This window comes from Schistocerca cancellata, chromosome 4, assembly GCF_023864275.1.
Source record: "Schistocerca cancellata isolate TAMUIC-IGC-003103 chromosome 4, iqSchCanc2.1, whole genome shotgun sequence".
Classification (NCBI taxonomy): Eukaryota; Metazoa; Arthropoda; class Insecta; order Orthoptera; family Acrididae; genus Schistocerca; species Schistocerca cancellata.
The window spans coordinates 862,942,756-862,949,095 of record NC_064629.1 but is presented as its reverse complement, the minus strand read 5'-3'; positions in this window follow the sequence as shown (position 1 = coordinate 862,949,095).

Genomic DNA, 6,340 nt, shown 5'->3' with positions numbered 1-6,340 from the left:
GGTTGGCCATGATGCCGGTAATGAATTTGTAAACTGCATCACCCAGCTCTTCGGATGCATCAACCCTCCATTTTCTTTGAACTTCTAGAATTTTAGTATCGACAGGAAGTGATTGTGATCAAAATCCTGTCTGATCCTCGCACTGGTGTTGTCACTCGTTTCCGATACTTGCACGTCTCCTGAGTGTCCAGTTCTATCTTGCTGATAACTGTGATGTGCTACCTCTGTAACACAGTGGAAGTGGCACTCAGAATTCACTCTCCTAAGTGAGCTACAATTATTGGAGCTATTACTCGCTGTTTCTGCGTGTGCATTGTTAGTTCCGCACTCGGTCATTGGGCTAGAGCACGGCGGGCTTTTCCTCGGAGACACAATTCTGTGTACTCCATCATTGGTATCCGAACGCGCAGTGCTCGTGTGCCCGTTTTGCTCTAGTTTTGCTATCCGACTCTCTACTTCTTCCATTCGTTTCGTGTTGTTCGCAACCGCGATATTACCCTGAGTTTTTAAGAGCGCTAGGGATTTTGAGTGGGATTGTGTTGTACGTCGCAAGCGCCCTGCGAGTTTAGAAGTTGCTTCCGCGACTTTCATTGCCCCTATTGCCGCCGTTTTGGCCAGGCCTGCTACTTTTTGTGCAGCCATTGACATTTGTTTTACTTCTCCACATTCTTTCTTATTGTTAGTAATTCCCCTCGAATTTCTCCTATATGCGAAATTATTGCCTGAGTGTCCTTCTTACGCTGTTCGTCAGCATCTTCCTTCTCCTTCTTACGCTGTTCGTCAGCTTCTTCCTTCTCCTTCTTATGTTGTTTCTCATCTTCTTCCTTTTCCTTCTTACATTGTTCGTCAGCTTCTTCTTTCATTGATCGTAGGAAGCTCAGTATTGGGTTTACGTCATCTTTTTTATCCTCTTCAAACATGGGCGATGTAACTCTGGACACCTGGGCGCTAGAGCTCTGACGTGGCCGAGCTGGCCCCTGTCTGCTCTCGTTCGTTTGATTATAAATTTCTGCTACCGTCTCGACCTGTGTGCCTGTCTCTCTTTCATCCTCTACCTCACTATCATAATCACGGCCGCGACGCTGCTCTATGATCGCGTCCAAATCACCTTCCTCATCAATGAGTCTGTCGTCCTGACCTGCTAAAAATGTGCCCATCTCATCACCGAACCTATCCCCGTCAGTAAACTGCCCCTTATCCATTATGCTATCCTCTTTCGTTTTAGCTACGCTCGATAATAGTCGTGCCTTCCTTCTCGTGATCATTCATGAAAAACAAATTTATCTAAAAATGCACAATAAAAATAACCTACTCCCAATATTTTTACACATAAACATAAAATTTCAACAACGTCGTTCCAACGCTATAATTACATGCACGATTTGTTGTGGTACAGAAACCACACACAATCCCGACAAAGTGTGATGTGGTACGGACACCACATAAAAGAAACACAAAAAAACAATGAACAAAAAAATATATACACTGAAAACAAAAACTGTAATCATGCGCCGCTATTTAAAAAAATAAACGCGGAACTAACAGAAAAACTTGGGTATTAATCAATAAAAAATTAAGTAAAAAATTTTGAGTGTTCCTACTGATAATACCGCTTGCTTATCAGCGATACACAGGAAAGATCCGAGGCTAAGGGTCGCCATTTTATGGGAGGTGCCGGGGCTAGCAGTGTATTTAACACTAAATTCTTCTAGAATCTACATATGTAAATGATGCTCTAAGCCCCCCCTATTCTAACTCCGACTTTTGCTGTTGCACAAGGATTGAAAAAAATACGCGAACTGACTGTAATCAACCCTGCCAGTGGAGTAGAAGAGAGTTTGGCACCTGCAATAATTTAATTTGATAAATAAGTTAAATAAACGAAGGTTTCATTAACATAGTAAGGAATGATAGGGTTGCTCTACCGATTAACAGAATGAAAGTTCTGTCCAAAATAACAATATGATTTATTAAGACTAAACACAAAATAATAAACAAAAACACATTAAACATTTACAATACATCAAATTGGCTCAAATTGGATACTCAAACAAACGCTGTGAATGTGAAGTTGTCCCTAAACTAGATTGTGAGGATTATGACGAAGTGGTATGTGGAGCCAATTCCTTGCAACTCAAATCTTAAGAGAAAACACATAGCCAACCCAACATTAATTGCTGCTACCCAAGACAGAACAAAGTTAGAAAAAGACGAACAGGCGCGCTCTGCTGAGCTCTGATTATCACCTAGGAAAATCCCTGTCTGCCGGTGCTGCGGACATGCCTTACCAACCTGTCTTCTTAACTGCAAGAACACGATTTGGCGTACCGGAGGCGATGGCTGGTTGCTTCGACGTCCTCGACAGAAAGGTGAGAGCCGACTACCTAGAGCGCCCGTACAGGCCGAACACACAACATTCCCGCCCCCACGACAGAGGCCGTGGTTAAACGTTCCAATCAGCAACTCCAAAACCGGCGGAAAATTCCACTCTATTGCCGGAGCACTACCATTCCACCAATGGAGATTCTTGGCGCCAATTTCTGCGCTGATTTTGCAACGTCACGGAGCTATGACCTGAGCAAGCCAATCACAGTTACTATTTTGCAGAAAGCGCGGGAATTTTCCCGCCACAACTGCCTGGGTACACAAGTCATTCCCACGCCTCGCTGGTAGCCCGCCAGAAAGAGTTTTCGCTAAGTTTCTGCGAAGTAACGGAACCTCTAGCCCAGCCGCTACTTCAGACCCCTCCGGGCGTGTCTTTTGACAATGTCGGCGTCTGCAAAGCATTCACTTGACTTCCTCACACCCGTCGGCTTAACCCTTTCCAGATCAGTAGAGCCCGCCAGTCACCGGACCACCCGGGTGACGAGAGACGCTGCGTGGGAAGTCCGCGTGTGAAGGAATAGCGACTTTTCACTGCATGCAATTAGAGAGGAAAATCGTAAGATAGAAATATGAGAGGGGGCTCATGCCACCTCTCAACTAACTCAAATAAGTTCTTATTGGGAAAGTCTTTAAGGAAATCTACATTGAAATCACCAGCAACCACTACTTCTTTGTCTTTGGTTGTTAAATGGGCCAGTACAGCTTCAAGGTGGTTTATGAACAGATTAAAGTTACCTACAGGTTTTCGATATACACTTAATATTATGAAGGATTTTTTTGTGAAATTCTGCTTCTGTTGCACATGCTTCCATATGCTGTTCTAGACAAAATTTACGAATGTCTATGTTCTTAAATTTATGATTGTTCCTGATGAATGTGGCAACTCCTCCTTTCTCCATTTCTGATCTACATAAGTGAGATGCTAACCTAAACCCTGTAACACTTAAAAGTTCTATACCAGTGCTCACATGATGTTCAGAGAGGCAGATTATGTCAGCTGGGTTTGAAGACTCTAATTGATCTATTCAGAAATTAATTCATTAATTTTATTTCTCAGTCCTCGAATATTTTGATGCAATAAAGATAACTGACATTTTACGTTGACTGAGTTAAAATTGGGTAGAGTTAAAATATCTGCAGACTGTTAAAAATTTTTAACCAATGGCTGTTTATGCTGATGTAATAAGCTATAATTATGTTTTTTGGTTTCTTTCTCAAACTGAAGGTTTGTCTCAGTCCTAACCCCTCTTAAAATTTGGTTTCTTTCTGTCCTCACTACCCTAAAAAAGGGTCTTTTCTGAACCCTATAACCACTGTTATTTTATCACTCATGACAGTGCCTGCCCCCTTTAACTTTCCCGCTATTTTCCCTGTCAGTTTACCCTTCCCCTTCCTGTTAGGGTGAAGACCATACCTAGTATAATCCCAACTATTGAGAGAATCAACAGGAACCACACCAATGTGTGACCCTGCACCTGACAAAAGTAACCGTTCCAACTACTGTACCTGTAGAAAAACACACTAGCTGCGTAAAAGTATTGAATAATGCTTTGCCAAAGGGATCCATTCTTGCTCCTCTCTTGTTAAATCTATATATATCTGACATCCTTTCAACACAGTCCAGAAAGTTTGGGAGTGCAGACAGCTGGGTAATGTATACACAACACAAAACTTTTGAAAGAACTGAAGTAATCCTGACTTCTGATCTACATATCTTAAGCTACTATTTCCACAAATGGAGGTCATAACCAACATCAAATAAAACAGAAGATTCATGTTTTCATCTGTTCAGTAGATTGGCAAACAGAGCCCTCGATGTCTATTTTGAAAGAGGCAAGCGTCATCATAATATGAACCCAAAATACCTTGGGATCACATTATATAGGACACATTCCTTTAAGTAGCACTTGACATGAACATCTGCTAAGCTCAAACCAGAAACAACATTCTCCATAAACTCAGCAGCTCACGTTGGGCTCAAATGGCTCAAATGGCTCTGAGTACTATGGGACTCAACTTCTGAGGTCATCAGTCCCCTAGAACTTAGAACTACTTAAGCCTAACTAATCTAAGAACATTACACACATCCATGCCCGAGGCAGGATTCGAACCTGCGAACGTAGCGGTCGTGCGGTTCCAGACTATAGCGCGTAGAACCGCGCACGTTGGGGATTGGCAGCGGACACTCTCCAGGTATCAGCACTCAGTATGGTATACTCAGCAGCAGCCCACTGTGCACCTGTCTGTCTTAATAGGTCATACATAAAAAAGATAAATGTACAACTTAACGAGGCCTTGTGCATTGTTAATGGGTCAATATGATATACTCCCACTTACTGGCAACCTATCTTGAGTGACATTCGATCCCCTGATATCAGACGGAAGAGCACACTGCTGTATGAATACCAGAAGATTGCTAATAACACTAACCTTCCAATAGTGGACGATGTATTCCCTGTGGAGCGAAAAAGACTAAGATCAAGACATCCCACTCTCATCATAGCCAGGACTCTCATGGAAACTGAATTCAATCCCATCGATGAATGGAAACTCTGCTGGCAGTAAAACAGTTCCCCACAATGCCTGAAGCTACCCTGCATCCAGGAGAAACCACCTGGATTCGACGAGTCTCGGGCAATTTGGACTATCTTGAACCGCATCCGAATGGGTTATGGTCGACGCGCAGACCCTCTCTACAAGTGGTGAAAATCTTCACCACCATCGCGTGACCTTGGTGCGGAGCGACAGACAGTTGCTGATGTTGTATCGACATGCCCTGCTCGTATCTACAAGTGTCCTTTCGTAGATTTCCTTGCAGCAACGAATGACGTCATAAAATACCTAAAAGACCTTGATATCCATCTATAGCTGTTGTTATTTGTGTTATTTTATGCTGGAGAGCTGTGCTTAAATGTTGATGTGTAGTAATCTGTAATTTTTATATATGTACTACCATACGATAAATATAATGAATCCATTGGGTGTTCTTACAGAAGCATGTCAGATATCTGAAGGCGAAAAATTATTTAGATTTTTCATTTACAGAACAGAGCTGACACGCACATTCTGTATACATGGTGAAGCGAAATTCGCGCAATCGGGTTCTGCAGCGTGACTCCTCTCACAAAATTTCGTCTGGCGGGTACATCCAGCAGAAAAAGGACGTTAAAGAGTGGCAATCTGGCTACACTGTAACCACCTCTGTGAGCATGTCTTCTATGTGCTGTGCAGTGGATAGCATTCTGGTTTAACAAGCAGCAGGTTGATGGTTCAATCCTCGGATGTGGAATATGTTTTTTATTTGGTAAACGTAGCCCAGGTGTTATGGTATCTGTGATCTTAAACAACAGCGATTGTAGTGAGTCCTCTAGAAAACATTTGCACTTACATACAATGGAAGATTGTTCAGCTTTGAAAGAAGCCCTTTCCACTTCATGGGCATGAATTTATTCGCACAACTTCATCTACTAGATGCGAAACCTGTTTTCTTTGTACCCTCCTCCAGTGGTCCCATAGATTAGTACCAACTATTAGTTTTGCCTCGTTTAGGTCCATTACATTTCGTTGGGGCCTTGCGTTACCGGTAGGACTAGCAACGTGCTTTGCGACTAATGTTTAAACTCGGTAACTATTTGTATGTTTTATCACCATGGTCCCACTAATTATGCCTTTCAACATTGAGCCTGGTAACTGCATACTGTTTAGTACATATCTCAATGCATTATTATTGTTATTCTATCGATTGGATTGTGGAAACATCACTTCTATTACCGTTAGGGAAACACTGTAATTCGAAAGCAAACATTTCACAATTAGCAGTGTCCGGATGAATCATTCAGAATAGTATCTATCACAGGGGTAATGCACATTAGGAGGACCAGCGTGCAGGTCTGATAGTGTGTTTTTACTGTATGCGCTGTCCACCAGACAGGGACTAGTTTCGAGCGGAGTAACA